Raw genomic sequence first — 20,033 nt, 5'->3', positions numbered from 1 at the left:
TCCTTCCCTCTAGCCCCTGGCCAGCCAGGGGAGGGGGTCACTGAGAGAGCTTAGAGGAGGCTGAAGCACTCCAGTCACAACTGATAAAAGTAGCCAAAGACAGACCCCAGGCTTAGGCAAATCAGGTCTGACCCTTCAGAGTCAGGCAGCTGGTGTCCCATCTTCCTCAGGCCCAGGCATTCTTCCTTTGGGCTCAAAGATGGACCCACAGGTGAGTCTGCTGACAAGGCTGTGCCTGGTATAGGGAACCACCCTGGCTGGAGGTCTGCCCCCACCCCCTGCTCTGCCCCCTACCCTGTGCTGAAAGACAGCTAGTCAGGCCCCTCTCTCTAGCCAAGGCAGAGTGGGCCCCAGAAGCCTGTCTGGAGAGACCAGCCTGCTCCCTGAAGAGGAGAAGATTTGAGAGCTCTCCCATTGGGAAAGGAAGCCCTCTCTCCTAGGCAAAGGCCCACTGACCTGCCACCCTTGGAAGGTTTCCCCCACCCCTTCCCAAGAGGAGGAGCTAAGTGTGGAGAGGCCAGGGGTCTGCCTGAGGGGACAGAGAGCCATCTTCAAGACTGGACACAGCAAGGTGAGCAAGAGGAGGGAAACTGGGCTAGTCCTAGTCCATGCCCATCACACATGGAGAGAACCTACCACAACATCCCCAGTACTGAGGGGACCCTCCAGCTCCCCAGTGACGAGAGTGGGCTCAGGAGCCAGGAGGAGCCAGGGGACCAGCTCCAGGCCCCGTTCTGTTACCAAGCAGCTGCAAGACTGCCGGCTCCAAGCCTCAGCTCCCTCAGCCATAAAGTGGTGCCTCCTACCTCCCCGGTGTGATGGGGAAATCAAATCAGTTGAGGAACATGAAAGAGGGTAGATCTTATGTTAGGTGTTAGGCTACATCACAAAAAATAATTATAATAAGTAAATAAATAAGCAGGAGGAAACTTTTGGAGGTGATAATATGTTTATGGCATAGATTGTGGTGATGGTGTCATGGGTATATACAATCAACCCTTGAACAACGCAGGCCTTAGAGATACACACCCTCTGCACAGATGAAAATACATGAAAAACTTGTAGATGGCCCTCTGTACCCACGGTTCTACACCTCTGAATTCAACCAACTGCAGATTGTGTCATACTGTGGTATTTACTATTGAAAAAACAAAAATCCACATATAAGCGGACCCATGCAGTTCAAACCTATGTTGTTCAAGGGTGAATTGTATTTATCACCAAATTCATCTGGTTAAATACATTAAATATGTACAGCTTTGGGGCTTCCCTGGTGGCGCAGTGGTTAAGAGTCCGTCTGCAAATGCAACGTACATGGGTTCGTGCCCCCGTCCGGGAAGATCCCACATGCCATGGAGCGGCTAGGCCCGTGAGCCATGGCCGCTGAGCCTGTGCGTCTGGAGCCTGTGCTCTGCAACAGGAGAGGCCACAACAGTGAGAGGCCCACTTACCGCAAAAAAAAAAAAAAAAAAAAGGTACAACTTTTTGTATGTAAATCATAACTCCATAAAGTGTTTTTAAAAAAAAAAAAAAAAAAACAGCTATCTCAATCCTGAGGAAAAAGAACAAAGCAGGAGGCATAACCCTCCTGCTGGGGACTTCAGCCAATACTACAAAGATACACTAAGCAAAACAGCATGGTATTGGCACAAAAACAGACATACGGATCAATGGAACAAAATAGAGAGCCCAGAAATAAATCCACACACCTATGGTCAATTAATCTTCAACAAAGGGGGCAAGAGTATACAATGGAGAAAAGACAGTCTCTTCAGCAAGTGGTATTGGGAAAGTTGGACAGCCACATATAAATCAATGAAGTTAGAACACACCCTCACACCATACACAAAAATAAACTCAAAATGGTTTAAAGAGGGAATTTCCTGGCGGTCCAGTGGTTAGGACTTGGCACTTTCACTGCCGAGGGCCCAGGTTCAATCCCTGGTTGGGGAACTAACATCCCACAAGCCGCACAGTGTGGCCAAAAAAAAAAAAAAAGGTTTAAAGACATAAATATAAGACATGACATCATAAAACTCCTAGACAAGAACATAGGCAAAACATTCTCTGACATAAATCATACCAATGTTTTCTTATGTCAATCTCCATGGCAATAGAAATAAAAGCAAAAATAAACAAATGGGACCTAATCAAACTTATAAGCTTTCACACAGCAAAGGAAACCATAAACAAAACGAAAAGACGACGCTCAGAATGGGAGGTAATATTTGCAAATGATGTGACCAACAAGGGCTTAATTTCCAAAAATATACAAACAGCTCAAAAAATTAAATAACAAACAACCCAATTGAAAAACGAGCAGAAGACCTAAACAGACATTTCTCCAAAAACATACAGATGGCCAACAGACACGTGAAAAGATGCTCAACATTGCTAATTATTAGAGATATTCAAATCAAAACTACAATGAGGTACCAGCTCACATTGGTCAGAATGGCCATTATTTCAAAGTCTACAAATAACGAATGCTGGAGAGGGTGTGGAGAAAAGGGAACCCTCCTACACTGTTGGTGAGAATGTAAATTGGTGCATCCGTTATGGAAAACAGTAGGGAGGTTCCCCAAAAAACTAAAAATAGAGCTACCATATGACCCAGCAATCCCACTCCTGGGCATATATCTGGAGAAAAACGTGGTTCAAAAGGATACATGTAGGAACTTCCCTGGTGGCACAGTGGTTAAGAATCTGCCTGCCAATTCAGGGGACACGGGTTCAAGCCCTGGTCCGGGAAGATCCCACATGCTGCAGAGCATCTAAGCCCGGTCGCCACAACTACTGAGCCTGTGCTCTAGAGCCTGCGTGCCACAACTACTAAAGCCCACATGCCTAGAGCCTATGCTCCACAACAAGAGAAGCCACCGCAATGAGAAGCCCACGTACTGCAACAAAGAGTAGCCCCCATTCACCGCAACTAAAGAAAGCCCACATGCAGCCCCAAAATAAATAAATAAATAAATAAATAAAAGGATACATGCACCCCAGTGTTCATTGCAGTGCTGTTTACAATAGCCAAGACACGGAAGCAACCTAAATGTCCATCAACGGATGAATGAATAAAGAAGATGTGGTACATATATACAATAGAATATTAGCCATTAAGAAGAACGAAATAATGCCATTTGCAGCAACATGGATGGACCTGCAGATTATCAAACTAAGTGAAGTAAGTCAGGCAGAAAAAGACAAATATCATATGATATCACTTATATGCTGAATCTTAAAAAAAAAAAAGTGATACAAATGAACTTATTTACAAAACAGAAACAGACTCAGAGAACGAACTTATGGTATCCAGGGGGAAGGGTGAGGGGAGGGATAGATTGGGAGTTTGGGATCGACATGTACACTCTGCTATATTTAAAATAGATAACCAACAAGGACCTACTGTATAGCACAGGGAACTCTGCTCAATATTCTGTAAAAACCTAAAGGGGAAAAGAATTTGAAAAAGAATAAATATATGTATATGTATAACTGAATCACTTTGCTGTACACCTGAAACTAACACAACATTGTTAATCAACTATGTTCCAATATAAAATAAAATAAATTTTTAATAAAATAATTTTTAATTAAAAAAATAAAATATGACAGGACTTCCCAGGTGGTTCAGTGGGTAAGACTCCACATTCCCAATGCAGGGGGCCTGGGTTCAATCCCTGGTCAGGGAACTAGATCTCACATGCATGCTGCAACTAAAGAGTTGCATGCTGCAACTAGAAGGTCCTATGTGCTGCAACTAAGACCTAGAGCAGCGAAAATAAATATATAAATAACTAAATATCTTAAAAAAAAGAATTCTTAGAAATGTTTATTCAAAAAAAATGACACAAATGAACATATCTACAAAACAGACTCACAGACATAGACTTGTGGTTGCCACATAGACTTGTGGCAACTTGTGGTTGCCAAGTGGGAGGGGGTGGGGGAGAGTTGTATTGGGAGTTTTGGACTAGCAGATGCAAACTATTATATACAGGATAGATAAAAAACAAGGTCCTACTGTATAGCACAGGGAACTGTATTCAATATCCTGTGATAAACCACAATGGAAAAGAATATGAAAAAGAATACATATACATATATATATATATATATATATATATATAAAACTGAATCACTTTGCTGTACAGCAGAAATTAGCACAACATTGTTAATCAACTATACTTGAATAAAACAAATTTTTATAAAAAAGATTTCTTAGGACTTCCCTGGTGGCGCAGTGGTTAAGAATCCGCCTGCCAATGCAGGGGACACGGGTTCAAGCCCTGGCCCGGGAAGATCCCACATGCCGCAGAGCAACTAAGCCCAAGTGCCACCACTACTGAGCCTGCGCCATAGAGCCCGCGAAGCACAACTACTGAGCCCACGTGCCATAACTACTGAAGCCTGTGCGACTAGAGTCCGTGCTCCACAAGAGAAGCCAGCACAATGAGAAGCATGCACACCCCAACAAAGAGTAGCCCCCGCTCACTGCAACTAGAGAAAGCCCACATGCAGCAACAAAGATCCAATGCAGCCAAAAATAAATAAATAAATTTATTTAAAAATTTTTTCTTTTTTTAATTAATTAATTTTTAATTGATTTTTTGAATTTTATTTTATTTATTTTTTTATATAACCTGCTCTTCTCTTCACCAGGCCAAGTTACATCCCAAGTTTTCCATCAGTTCTCTTTCAAAGTAACAACATGTAATGAGTATAGCAGATATTATTGATGGGGTTGGGGGATATTTCTTGATTTTTCTTAGGAAGAACATGGGGTGGGGGACACATGAGGAGAATAAACAAGCATGTTTACAATGTCCCTGGGAACAGGAGCGTGCAATAGCACGGAAGTCATCCTTCCCAGGCTTTGAGTGTACAAGGAGAGAAGCACAAAGTGGGCAGCACCGGGGCTGATAGACATGTTGTGGTCTTCCAAGGATTTCGGAGGCAGCATGTTCTCCTCCCTGCAGGAGGAAATAGCCCTCACCTTCAGGGTGCTCTTGGTCTAAGTATATACTCACTACTAGCACTCTGCTGCTCCACCACTCTCCTTCTCTACCTGACAGAAACAGTCAAGTTTCCAAAGAAGCCCAATAAATGTTTCTTGATTAAATTCAGTGACATGTCATAACCCTAGAGAAAATACTAGGGAGGCAGAAGCAATTCTCTCCATTATAAGGTGGCTGCTCATTTCTGAGTCAGCCACTGCTCTGTCCCATGACTGTCCAAAGCGTCCAGATATGATTTCAAAATACAACAGAATGTCTCCTAATGCTCTCCATAGAGTTCCTCACGTCCTTGCCTTCATCTTCACCACTAGCACCTGAGGACACCGTTCAACGTGGAGCAAAGAGCATGGGTGTTAGAGTCCATTAGATGTCGGTTTAAAACCCAGCTATGCCTGAAGGTTGAGCTGCTTGGAAGGCATGATGAACAAAGGACAAATGCAGACCTACAGAAGAAAATATTAGCACAGCAAGCCCTCTCTGAGCCCTGCTTGCAGCTTCACTGTTCTAAAGGTGAGGGGAAGTTTTCACAGAACTAGAAGCCACAAACCAAAATGATCACCTGGGATTTTATCTCACTCTCTCCTAGTTCCACCTTCAGAGTATCAGTTAAATTGCCCTAACATCTTCTCTAAAGAGAAAACCATTCTGAAGATATAAATGGTCCCCTAACAAGTTTTACCAGTCAGAGTCCAGTCAGGAAATCAGAAACCACACTAGGTATTTCAACAGAGAATTTAATGTAAGGAATTTAGTTAGACAGGAGGTAGAGACTTGAAAAGGCAAAAAGAAAACCCTGAGGTAACACATGGGTAGCAGGAGCAGCAACCACCCCCAGGGTTCAAGGAACAAAGGGAAGAGGTTGAGATGGTCAGAACCTAGAAACTTGGAGAAGAAGCATCCAGAGCTGAAACTCGGGCTTCTGAGCAGAAGGTGCTGCAAGGAGGCTGCGGCACCTTAGGAACTCATGGGAAGGGCTGTGTACAGCGGGGACACAGATTTATGAGAAGGAGGTGCTTTTTGGCTAGTGTTGCACCTTTGGAGCTCAGAGCCCCGTGAGACTGGGATGCAGACCTCTTGGTGGGCTGGGGACTGCCCAGAAGGTGCTGGTACCTCTGAGGGGATACAATGAGGCTGGATCTGGGAGGGCCCAGAGAAGTTATAAACTGAAACCGATTGCAGTTGCCAGAGCAAAGGTCTGTTGGTGGTGATACTGACTGGAATAATAAGCAAAGAGGAAGGAGCCAGTCCATTCTGCCTTCCTCCTTCTTTCCAATAACCCTCAAGTATCCATCGATAGAGTAATACAAACTAATGCCTGCCCGAATAAGAAGTAATTTGTAGAGTCCTAACCCCACCATAACAAAGCTGAGTATAGAAGGTCGAGTTTGGGGTGAGACACGATAGCTTCACAACTTTGAAACTGTTGCAAAAAATGTTTCACAGAAAAAGAGAAAATGAGAGTATTGCCTGACCTTGTTGGCCTGACCTAACCATTTTGCAAGTGAGCAGAGAAGAACTCTGGTCTATTTCTTATATATTTTACACACATTGAAAGAGGACCATGAAAGGCTCCCTTTACATTTTGTTCAGCCAGGAAAATAGGCATACTGTCTAGGATATTTCCACAATAGCTCCTGTAACAGATATTGCAATGACAGCAAGTGACTTTGTTACCAAGGCTGCTGCCCCAGAATCATACCCCTGCCCCTCCCTTGAATGGAAACCAATTACTGTTATCTAAGTTTTGGGAGGAAACTGCAAAGAGAAAAAACATGAACGGGTTAGAACCAACTAGGCCCAAGATGGTGGAAGATTCGACTTCCAGGAGTTCTTGAGCCTCTTTATACACTCATTGTAATGCATAAGCATGCTGAATGACACAGCCACCAGCGCTGTGACAGTTGATAATCTCCATGACAACAATAAGAAAAGCCCATACAAGGATGGAAGAGGACAGTTGTCTCAGTTCCAGGTTCTCCCCTGTTCTCAGATAACTCATGAGTATTCCTCCCACTCTTTACAACTCCCTCCCTTTTATCTCAACCTTCCTGTATATTTGGTGTTTCCGCTGAACTGGGTTGAGCTGACTTGCAAATTAGGTGCCAGCTTCTCCATTCTTTGCCATTGAATAAAACTTGTGCTGCTCCAGTTACTGGCTGTGCGAATCCAATTGGAAAAAGAACCTCCCTGGCCGAGACAAGGAGTCTCAGATGGGCTAGGACTCCAGCACGGGTCAAGTTAACCAATTCGGTAACAACTTGTCTTGGTGAAAGGGAGATTAGCAGATCTTGACAAAGTGTTTGTTTCTTCTTGCTGTCTTGCACATCTGCCATCCCCAAGAGAACATTCTCAGATTAATTTGCAAAAGGATGAAAAATAGATGGAGCAGAGCCAAGTCACCCCAGTTATCCCAGCCAAGGGCAGCCAGTAGTCATAATGCGAGCAAGCCCAGTCAAAATCAACAGAGCAGCCTGGTCAACCAACAAGATGGGAGCAATAAATTCTTGCTGATGTCTGTGTCCCACTGAGGGTTCGCAGTAGTTTGTTCCATGGCAATTTTGTCGCAATAGACAAGTGAAACAGATAGTGGTAGCAGGAGTAGGGTGCTGTATAACAAAAATCTAAAATATGTGGCGTTACGGGCTTCCCTGGTGGTGCAGTTGTTGAGAGTCCGCCTGCCGATGCAGGGGACACGGGTTCGTGCCCCAGTCCGGGAAGATACCGCATGCCGCGGAGCGGCTGGGCCCGTGAGCCATGGCCACTGAGCCTGCGCGTCCGGAGCCTGTGCTCCGCAATGGGAGAGGCCGCAACAGTGAGAGGCCCGCGTACCGCAAAAACAAAAAATAAAATAAAATATGTGGCGTTGGCCTGAGACTAATCAGAGGACTAAGGCAAGAAAAGCAGAGAGGAAACTCTGATTCTGAGTTAAGCCATGGGATTTTCTTTGGCCAAGGGGATGTTAGCAAAGCTGATACAAGCAAAGACTCAAAAAAGTGCCTGGGTATTGACAAAGAATCTTTGCTTGACTAAACTCTGGTCAGGCTCCTGAACCTTCTCCTAGGCCCGTCTGTGCACTTCCCTGTAAAATCCAGTTTCAGCAAGAACCCTGCTAAGTCAGTTTAACTAGAATCCTTCACCCTCAATATCTGATCCAGTTCTTCCGCCTCTACCATCCCTCAGGTAATGTCTGATCACCTGGCCTGTCCTCGAGCAAAGAGTCCTGGTAGGTCCCTTTAGCCCAAATCCCCTGACCCTTATTGTTTCCTCTTAGTAATTCTCCATCCATTGACCCCCCTCCTGCTTCTTGTCTATAAATTCCCACTTGACCATGTCATGTTTGTAATTGAGCCTGGTTCTATACTGAGGTCTCTCTTCTACCATTGACATAGTTTTGAATAAAATCTGTTTTTACCTCTTTAACTACTATCCAACTCTGGTTTTTCTTCTATAGTATTTCTACGTATGTTCTTGCATCTCTGCCGTAACTGTGAGAGCGTGCTTGGGCTAGCCTGCTGGAGGAACAGAAGATGCATAGCTGAGTTGCCCCAACCATCCCACCCAATGCTAACCTAGATAAGCTTATAGCCAGCCAACCCCTAGACACGTGAGTTAGCCCAGCCACCTAGCTGACCACCCCAAGTGTGCGAACAATAAGTGCTTACAGTAAATACGTGCCATTGATTTTTCTGTGACTGCTCGTTATGCAGCAATTTTGTGATAAGAGATAACTGACAAAATGACTAAACAATGGTTTCTACATATTATGTCTACAATAAATATTTGCCTTCCCCATATCCCACCATAGTAATATATGTTGGATAAGTGTCTTTTTACTGCTTAACAATGTGTTCTATAAGGGTAGAAACTGTATTTTAAAGATATCAGAGGAAGGTAGTAAGAAAACATTATTCTTTTAATAGGAAAGTCATTGTTTGTTAGAGAAAATACATTGACTGTTGCTTGAAGGTAGAAGGTGTTAACGGTGAGGGGATAGTGCCAATAAAAGGAATCAAGGATGCCTGGGGAAATGGCTGATTCAGTGTTGGGGTATGGAAAATGGAAGATGATCTAGATTCTCTTATACTGCCAGAAAGCAATGGAGAAAACTGCAGTCTCTTAAACAAATGATAGATGTTAACATCACCCGTAATGGCACAAAGTGGTATCATCTATCTTCTGAAATGATGTACCGAGAAGGGCACAATACCACTTTTGTGGTATTCTTGCAAAAATATATATATAACTTGAATTAAATCAAGAGGAAACATGAAACAGACCCAAAATGAGGTATGCTCTACAAAACAACTGTCCAGTACTTTTCAAAAGTGTTAAAATCATGAAAGACAAGGAAAAACTGAAGAACTATTCTAAATAAAGGAGAATATGAAGACATGAAAACTAAATGCAAACATGCAATGTTGGATTGGATCCTAGATCAGAAAAGGGACATTAGTGGGACATTTGGCAGAATTTGGATAATGTCTGTAAATTAGATAATAGTATTGTATTGATATTAGTTTCCTGGTTTTGATAAGTGTACTGCGGTTATGGAAGACGCTAACATTGGCGAATCCGGGTGAAGGGTACACAGGAATTTTCTGTACTGTTGTTGCAACGTTTTTTAAGTCTAAAATTATTTCAAAATTTTTAAACATTTGTAAAAGTGGGTAGAACTATTCTCCGGGAAAAATGAGGGAAATGTTGAGCTCCTAGAGAGAAGGAAAATGGGAAAGAGAAAGGACAATCTAGGACACGACAAAAGTGTGCAGACTCTATAGTGTGACCCTCCTTTAAGCCCCCTCAGTGATGGCTACAAAATCACAAAAGCTGGGCAGAAACCTAAGAGAACAGCAAACATAAGAACAAAGACAAAGTGAAAGTGATATGTTAAGCCACAGGAACTTGCTGAAATCATGGTGAGGGCTCTGTATTATCAGAACTCACAAGAGGCTATGCACACGATATAATAACTGTATACATTACACTTCATTATTTATTGGAAATATTAAAGAAAGGTACATCTAAATGTTAAAGTCCAAACCATAAAGCTTTTATAAGATAATAGAGGAATATATCTTCACGACATTGCGGTAATGAAAGTCTTTTTAAATAGGACACAACAAGCACTAACCTTTTCTACAGAGGAAAGAAAAAAGGATATAAATTTGACTACATTAAAATTCAGAATGTTTGGTAATCAAAAGCAGACCTGCCACTTTTATGTAATACATTATATAGGTAATCTGCACAAAGGCATCTGACAAAAGCAAGTGAAAGATGAAATTCAGCCCATACTGCACTTACCACACCACACTTACCAAGCCATCAGAAACGGAGCCTTTTTGTAATTTGTACAAAGGTATCCTATGTACTAGACATACCTTCAATCAAAAGATGTCATAAGTAAGTGGAAAATCATGCCACAGATTTGGGGAAGATATTTACAATACATTTAACCAACAGAGAACTAGTATCCAGAATTTATAAAGAATAACTACAAATCAATAAGAAGACAGATAACTTATTTCATAAATAGGTTAAATTGATAAAAGATTTGACAGTCACTTCAGAAAATAAGCATATGAAAAGGTATTTGTCTATACTATTTCAGAATTCAAATGTTAGTCATTTATGATTTAAAGCAGAATGAAATGTCTCACACCAGCTCACATATTTAAAACAAACTAAATGTATTTCACAGTTTTTAAAAAATGTAAAAAGAAAAAACAAAAATATTTCAGTTAAAGAAACTTGATTTCTTCAGCTAAATTAGAGTTTCCACAGAGAAACTGCAAAAGGACCAAGATAATTTGGCTGAAACTGGCATGGTCGTTATATACCATGGGTGTCATCATTTTCCAAGGCACTAAAGTCACATCACACTGCATTAGATTGGGAAGAAAATCACTTTTGTAGACTAAGAACTGTTTCATGTCCACAGCTAGACTTGGAATTTTCCATAGAACCTGGATAAAAGTAAGCCAGTTGTCCTAGAAAATTAAGTACTTCTACAGCCTCCATCAATACAAGAGCTAATCATTTGCTATATTCCAGCTATTTCCAGTGCATTTAATTCCTTCTCCTAATGGGAAAGAACAGTAGAAAGTAGAAAGTAGGACTAGCCAGTTAGATTGCAGCACAGCAGAGCAGATATGAACACAGGCTTCTGAAGTCAGAATGAGTGTGGGTTTTTTGTTTGTTTGTTAATTTATTTTTTTAAAATAAGTAGCATAGAGAAATAAATCAACAAAGCAATGTACCATTAGAAAAATAATGGACTAAAAACTTTTTAATGTAAGCTACTTACTTATCTGTCATTCAAAAGCAGGCAAGAGGTCAAGTGTTCAGGAAATGAACATATCACAATTTGGGGAGATCAGGAGTTACTGTGAAGCGTGACATGATTTTCAGTGGGTCCCAATTGCTTTTGTGTGAATATTGATAACTTCCTAATTATGATTATAAGACCTAGTGATGTGATCTTCTACCCAGTTCTCTCTAGTCTCACCCATAGTTAGATTCCCACATAAATTCTGTCAATCATAAGGTAATTTTTAAGCATCCGGAATATATTCATTATCTTTTTTTGCACCTCTGGGAATCCTCATGTTCTGTTTCCTCTTTCTAATTTTCAGATTAGAAAATTCTAACCTAATCTAAATCTTTTCTAAATTTCATATTTTCTCCAGCCTGAATCACTACTGTTTATTCTTATGACATCCTTCAATATTTATCCCAAATGCCACATCAGTGAAGCCCTCACTGATTAGCTTAGACCTTGAAAAGAGTTAATTGTTTTATCTTAGAGGTCATAGAACCTTATACTTTTCTCTTTTATTGTAGTCTAAGTACTTTTCTTTTTCTTATTCCTGTTGTAATCTAACCAGAACTCTCTTGAAATAAGGGACAATTCTATGAGACTTGTGTAGACATTTTTTTGTTGTTGCTCTTCAATTCACTCATTCAACAGCAACTTACTGGGGCTTCCCTGGTGGCGCAGTGGTTGAGAGTCCGCCTGCCGATGCAGGGGACACGGGTTCGTGCCCTGGTCCGGGAAGATCCACATGCCGCGGAGTGGCTGGGCCCGTGAGCCATGGCCGCTGAGCCTGAACGTCCTGAGCCTGTGTTCTGCAGCGGGAGAGGCCACAACAGTGAGAGGCCCGCGTACCGCAAAAAAAACAAAAAAAAAAAACAGCTACTTACTGAGAGAGTTCTAGGTGCAAGAATTATTTTAGATGCTAAGAGACATAATAGTGAACAAAACCAACAAAACTCATTGCCTTTATGGATTTCACATTTAAGTTGTTGCAAATACGTACATACCAAGGCAAACCAGTGCTAACACAAATTGGGGAATTCTAAAATGAAGGTGCTAAGTCACCAAAAGGTTGGAGTGCAGCTTAACCTGAAGAAATTTCTGGAAAGAACAAACAACTATAAAAATGACTAAGATTCTCTGTTTTCCTTTGCTCATCTATCCTCTAAGAGTGTGATTTATTTTTTCTACAATCTCACTCTCTCTCTGAAAACTGGATTTTTGCGTGCCCTACATATAACCACCTACATGATACAAAAATTTAATCTCTTTATTCCTCATTCTGGAAGAAAGGTCTCTGATTACAGTAGCTTGGTCAACATTTGCTTATGGTTTATCAACTATGACTGGGGCTGGTGGCATGACTAAATTGTATAAAATGGTACAAAATGGCTGCCACTACTATAATCTCATGAATGGGAGAAGATTTTTAAAAAGTGGTGAAACTTCAGAGCTCACATCTCTTGGTTGACCTCAGAATGTCCTTATGAATGTAGGCTTTTGGGTATAGGTATTATGTCTATTCTGGCTCCCACTGAAAAAAAAAGAAGAAATAAAAAAAGAGAAAAGGTATTTGATCTCCAGCCTCTCATATACAGATGTTCAGGTTGTGCACTATACAACCTCAAAACATCTATTGTGTAGACATAGTAGATTTGTATATGTATTCAAACAATTTCTCAGCAGATGGCACTGGAAACTCTCATGTACTACTACTGAGGTTATAGATTGGTACAACCGTTTTGCAAGACAGTTTGCCATTTTCTAGTAAAATCAAAGATATATATGCATACCCTTTGATCCCGGAAATCTCCTCAGGCACTTGGGCATCAAAATACATGTACAAGAATATTCATATTGGCATTATTCCTAATTGTGGAAAACCAGAAACAACATAAATGTCCCTCAGCAATAGAATATGTAAATAGATTATGGTACATTTATACACTGGATGATAGCAATAAAGTAAGCTACAGTCACATAAAAGCATGAATGAATTTTACAAACAAATATTAATTTTTCCTTATTTTTGTAAATCTCCTTAGAATACAATAGACTGTATAAAGCCAAAAATATACAGATGTATTGTGGGGTTTATAATTTATGCATAAATAAAGCCTATGACAACAATAACACAAACAATGGAAGGGGGGAAACAGAAGAATCCTGTTGTAAGGATCTCATACTCTTTGTTGGAGTGGCATAATATTACTTAAAAGTAGATTATGGTAAGTTAAAGATGTGTACTACAAATCCTAAAGCAACCATTAAGAGGCACAGCTTATAAGTCAACAAAGAAGATAAAATGAAATCATGAAAATAGTTAACCCAAAGAAGGCAGAAAAAGAGGAAAAGTTTTTCAGTCCTACTGCTCTCAAATTCCAGAGGACAAACAAATGCCTCTCTGGAAGAGCCAGCCCCTGACTCTGTGAGTCCTGGCTGTTCTCAGTACAACCCACACCAAAGTCATCTCCTTCCCGAGCTTCTAAGCTGCCTATTATGGGGAAGTAGATGCCTCATGAATCTCAGCGTGTACATACATGATCAGGTACTCAGGCACATGCATGCACACACACACACCACACCTATATCATGTCCTTGTCTCCACCACAGGGCTGTCACTGTCACCCAAGTGCCCTTTCCTGCCTTTGGGTGACCCCCAAATTGCAGGAGCCCCTCGCCCTCAGCTGAGCCCCAGGTCATCCCCAGCTTCTGCCTGTTAGTGCCCCTGAAATGGAAGCTGCCCTGAACCCTGACTTGCTCTCTCTAATGACTCACCTGTAAACTAGGGAAACCCCTCAGCAGATGTGACTGCTCTGTGAGAAAAAACAAGAGCCATAGAAATTAAAATGTTAGTACGCTGTCATCTCCACCCAGCCTCTATCCCTGGGGTCCTCCCTAAGTTCTTCTGGGTTTCTCATTGTTTCCTCCTTTGAGTCCCTGGAAATGCCTCCCCACTGGGTATCTCATACTCCACTGGAAATCCCCTGGAGTCACAGGGCTACTTATCCATCCCTCCTCTCAGCCTCATAGAGAAGTGCCTTGGAGCTGGGCACTGACCTCAGGCCTTACCTTTTCAGAGGTGAAAACAAAGCCACAGAAGGCTATGACCCAACGGGAGTCCTCTACAGGCTACCACGGTGAGGTTGGGATGAAAAGACAAGAGATTTATGGGGGATTTGAGGTGGTAAACATGAGATTGGAATTGAACTCCACATTTACCATTGACAAATCTACATTCATATCCCAGCTATCATTTAACACTTATGACACTTTAATTAGTTATCTTCTTTAAGCCTCAGTATTTTCATCTGTAAACTGGGTTAATAAATAGTATTCGTCCCTTAGGGTTCCTGTGAATATTAGAGATACTCTATGGAAAAACCCTTGGAACCATGCCTGGCATGTAGTAAGTACTCAATAAATGCTAACTTGTACTATTGTTGCTGAGACTGAGACTGCTTGGAGCCTCTCTGATGCTGCCTTGTGTGTGGGGTGTGAGGGAGAAAACGGCGGTGTAGACAGAAGAGTCCAAGAAGACCTAGATTTGAGGCCAGGCTCTTCTTGCTAGGTGAGACTAAGCAAATCACTTAGAATCTCCTAGCCTTGATGGGGTTAGTTTTTCATTCATTCATTCATTCATTCATTCATTCATTCAACTTCAAAGAGCTACTCTAAGTTAGCTGCAAATGAAAATGTTTATTAAAATCCCTTGGTGCATTCATGTATTCCTTCAACACAACACTTACTGAGCACATACGTACTCTGCAGTGGGCTCTGTGCCGGGCACTGGGAGACAGATGAGTAAGACATGGTCTCCCCACCAGCAACACTTTCAGTCTAGTGGGGAGCTAGATCAGCAAGCCAGCAATTATAGCATGATAAAGACATGTCCAGGGCCTTGGCTTTAATGGTGAGGAGAAAGATTGGAAGCTTGAGGACTGAAAGAAGTTAAGGATGAGTTTATTTTCACCAATGACAGACTTGAACTCCATATGCTGAGGGTAAGAGGGGAGAAGTGGAAGATATCCTGAGGACAAAAGTGAGGAAAGACATCTCTTTCACTGGGAATAGAAGGAAGAGAGAAAGATGAGCACAGTAGCCAGTTTGTGGGGACAGGGAAGTTAAAGGAGCTCTTGTCTGTGGTGCTGACTTTTACAGTAGAGGAGCTGTGTCTCTTTCTGCAGAGAGCACATGACGTCTGGCCTCTTTATCTCTGCCCTCCTATCTGTCCCCCTCCTCTGCTACTCAGAACATTAAGCCTTGCAGGGTGACTTAGTTGTGTTGGTCTTTCGCCTCTACTAGTCTGTAAATTCTTTTTTTTTTTTTTTTTCGGTACGCGGGCCTCTCACTGCTGTGGCCTCTCCCGTTGCGGAGCACAGGCTCCAGGTGCGCAGGCTCAGCGGCCATGGCTCACGGGCCCAGCCACTCTGCAGCATGTGGGATCCTTCCGGACCGGGGCACGAACCCGTGTCCCCTGCATCGGCAGGCGGACTCTCAACCACTGCGCCACCAGGGAAGCCCAGTCTGTAAATTCTTTACCTTGAAGCCTCCAGAGCAGCAGAACGTCTCCTTCTCTGGTTTCCAGAATCCCATTTGCTCCTCGTTCTCATTCCACCCCTCTTCCCTCTTTTTCTGTCTCCTTCACTGACACCTGTTATGTTACTCTGTCGGCCCCTTAAGATTCTATCCCATGCCCTCAATAACATTATAATCCCCAAATCCAGCTTTAATCCTTTACCTGAGCACTCCACCCTTATTTCCAGTTGTTGACTGGACATCTCTTCATTTGTGAGTTTTCACAACATCCAAATGGGTTTATTAAGTGTACCTCCCAACACTCCAACACTGTTCCTCCTTTCTCAGGTTTTAGCAGTCATCACAGCTGAAAAACAAAAGCAAAAAAAACCTTGAAATTATTGTTGATTCCTCTGTCTCTCTCCACTTCCACTTAGTTCTTAAGTCTGATTGATCTGTCTCTAGAAACATCTATTCATCTGTCTTAAGACCTTCATTAGCCAGTAAACTGATCTCCTCATCTTTTACAGTCTTTTTCATTCCTTCTGCCCTGCCTTGAGGAGCTTGTTATTCTACATTTCCTCTACTGACTGCTTTGGAGCCCAGTGTCAAAGAAGCTCCTTTAGGAGTTTACCTAAGTAATCCTAAGACACAGAACAGGAGAGAAAATTACAGTTCACGTGACGGAGACAGACCAACCTTGTCCAAGTTAAGATGTTTGTGGGCAGCCCATGCCAGCTTATTCTCCCCCTTAAGGATGACCATCCTGTGGTATTTGGGAAGGAGCGGGGGTCCCTAAATGTCTCTTGGCCACTGCTCCTCCGTGCTGCGTTTTCCTCCATGCCCCTTTATTCCATCACAGATCACCTCTCACCTCACTCACTCTCAGCTCCTGAATTCCACCCCCCCCCAGAAAGTCTTCAACAGACCTCCCCTAAGAATTTTTACCACCTCCCCACAAGTGTTGTCTGGTCTTTGCCCAACCACAACAAAAGTACATTTCTCAAAATTTGAGTTATTCTGAGTAAAATAATGCTCTAAGAGTTCCAGAAACACATTCCAGGGTGGGCTTTGGAATTCCAAATCCACTTCCTTTTGAGGTCTCTCTGTGAACTTAGAGATGCTCCTCTTTAGTCTTCTGAGTATTCAGAGGGTGGCTATAGTAACACCAATGTAAACATTGATTTTCAGAGACAGTACATTTAAACCTATAAGAAAGAAGAATATTTCTTCCTAGCTGCTCCACAATTCATAAGGCTTCTCTAATCTTCAACGTAATTAGTAGTTATAGTAAAATGATCAACTGCCTCATTTGCCTGAAAGGTTTCCTGGGACACCGGATGTTCAGGTCTAACACCAGGTAAGTCTCCAGCAAGCCAGGACTAGTTGGTCATCCTGAAGTTAAGAGCATGCACTCTGGAGTCTGTCTGGGTTCAAATCCAGCTCTGCCACTTACCAGCTGTATGATCTTGAACTAGACTTAATCTCTCTGTGCCTCACTTTCTTCCTCAGTAAAATTAAGAAGATTAAAAAAGATGAAAGCATTTAGAACACTGCCTAACATATGGTACATGTCCAATAGGTGTCAGTTACTTTTATGCATATCAGGGTTAATTCCTCTAATCATCACACCTACCACCACCAAATGGTTCTCGCTAAGAATCTGGATAAGATGTGAGCCCAGTACTGAATCACACATCTTTAATCTTAATATCTGCTCTCTTAATTATACAAAAACCTGGCCAAAGCTTTGAAATTACTACTCTCAGAGCCCAGTTAACTGTTTAGCTTCTTACCATCTTCTCCCTGTTCCTCATTCACCTTACCCGACAAGCAATGCTCGAGCACTTCCTGTGTGTTTATGGTGGCTCTGTGCTTGGAGCTTCAGAGAACACAATATAGGTATGCTGTTACCCCTGTTCTCCTGGAACTCACATTCTGAAAGGAATGCAAGCATCATCCATGACACTGATGACAAGGCCAGGCAGGAGGCCCCACATCCAGTCTAGAGGGTCTTAGGAAGGGAGAAGTCTCTGTGGCCCATTGTTTGTGTCCAGGAAGAACAGAAGTACTCCTCAGCAACTTTCCTCTCCCCTTGCCACACAGTGTACCCCAGGCACAAAAGTGAGGCTATCATTCCTGACTTGTTCCTCTCTCCCAATAAGCCCCACTTGGTTCTTCCCAGCCTTCTTGGACCAAAGATTCCTCATATATTCTTTTTTCCTCCTAATCAAGGGTCTTCTTCATCCTTTCTATTGCCTCTGGCCCATCACTCTTTTTTCTCTCCTATACCACACCTACTTTCCGCCTAATCTTTTACTCAGCAATCAAATACCTGGAGTATCACAGATAAACAGCATCTTGTAAGTTTACATTTCACATACAAAAGCCAAGAGCTCCCTAAGGACAAGGAATGTCTTGTTCATCTTTGTTGCTCCCATGACACCTGACATAGTACCTGTCTGTGCCCCAAAAGAGTAGACATACGTGCACGAAGAGGTGGATCTTCATCACAAACCACGCAGGCCCTAAAATAAAAATAGGTTTTCTTCCATTGACCATTTTGTTCTAACAGTCTCTGATCCCCACTCCTGGGGCCAGCTCAGGGCCAAAGCCAGTGGGTAAGGATGGAAATAGCAGCACCTTCAACATCTCCTACACCAACTTCTTCCTGGGGGGCTTCTCTGGATTGCGACAGTGGAGGCCCCTCCTGGTCCTGCCTCTTACTTTTCCCTATGTGACCATCGTCTCTGCCAATGCCCTCATCATCCACACGGTGGCGGCCCAGCAGAGCCTGCATCAGCCCATGTACATGCTCATCGCCCTGCTTCTGGCTTTCAACATTTGTACTGCTACAGCGGTGATACCCCAAAAGCTGGAGGGCTTTGTGCCTTATGTTAACCCCATATCACTGCATGGCTCCCTGGCCCAGATGTTTTTCATCTACCTCACTCTCCTTCTGGACTACAACCTCCTGCTGGCCATGGCCCTAGACTGCTTGGTGGCCACGTGCCACCCACACTGTTATAGTGACCTGATGACCTCCCGTCTGCTAGGCGTGCTGGCCTTTTTTGCCCTGACATGGAGCCTGGGAGTGGCAGTGCCCTTGGTAGTGCTCACCTCACGAGCTTGATTCTGCCAGACAGCAGTGATCTGACACTTTACCTGTGAGTACGTCACACTGCTGAGCACAGCCTGTGGAGACTTGACCTTCAACAACTGCTTGGGGCTGGCCATGCAGTTGATCACTGTGACCTTTGATCTAGCCCTGCTGGGGACCTCCTACACCCGCATCATCTATGCTGTCTTCTGGATATCTCCTGGGGGAGCCCGAACCAAGGCCTTGCACACGTGTGGCTCCCACTCCCATTGGTCATCCTCACCATCTACCTCTCTAGTCTCTCCACTTCTATCGTTTTCCGAGTAGCCAAGACTGTGTCTCAGGATGTCCAGAACCTGCTCAGTGCCATCTATCTGCTGCTCCCAGGAGCCTTGAATCCTGTCATCTAGGGGGTAAGGATCAGAGAGATCAGGCAACATGTAGAAAAGATGCTCTGTGGAAAGGAATTAGCCCAGGAGGTTAGGGAGAAGCCAGAGAGGCTGCAGAATATGAGAGTGAAGGAGAAACGGCCAGGGTGAGAGAACTTCATCAACTTGGGAAATTGGGGCTGTGACCTCTGGGAACAAGAGATAAGCAGGCAGTACTGAGGGACAGGCTGGAATTTCCTGAGATTATGGAGGACTCAACAGCAGGTTCATTGTTGGTAAACTATTCCTTTTTGAATTCTTAGAATGCTCTGTTTTCACTCCAATGATAAAATTGCTTTTCCCTATTTATTCTTTTTATTAGTTTCTCTGTCCTCTTCTCCTTGACTCCTGAGAAAGCCCCCCAGTTAATATCTGGATATATGGAGCTCCACTGGAAGTTGTATAGAGCAAGTTGCACAGACCACGACTTGCCCTGAACACCCAGTCTGAAACAAATAAACAGGCCAGGCTCTTCCCTGGTGCCCAGTCTCTCCCAGATACATAGTAAGATTGGACATGAAGCCCAGTCTCACCGAATATACAGGTCAGTTTTGATGCCATCGGTCTAATGCAGGCACACAAGTTAGGTTCTAGAGTCCAATCAGTTCCAAACACAGGTGAGCCTCTGCCTGATATTCCCAGTCTGATATCCC

General features: G+C 42.9%; 1 pseudogene; it reads left to right on the top strand.

Annotated features, from left to right (window-relative positions):
• The first annotated feature begins 621 nt into the window (after positions 1–621).
• On the top strand, positions 622–19,491 carry LOC136126941 (olfactory receptor 52L1-like; annotated as a pseudogene).
• The last annotated feature ends 542 nt before the right edge of the window (positions 19,492–20,033 follow it).

Source organism: Phocoena phocoena, chromosome 8 (genome assembly GCF_963924675.1).
Source record: "Phocoena phocoena chromosome 8, mPhoPho1.1, whole genome shotgun sequence".
Taxonomy (NCBI): Eukaryota; Metazoa; Chordata; class Mammalia; order Artiodactyla; family Phocoenidae; genus Phocoena; species Phocoena phocoena.
Note: the sequence above shows the minus strand (reverse complement) of the source record. Positions and strands in the feature narration are given on the sequence as shown.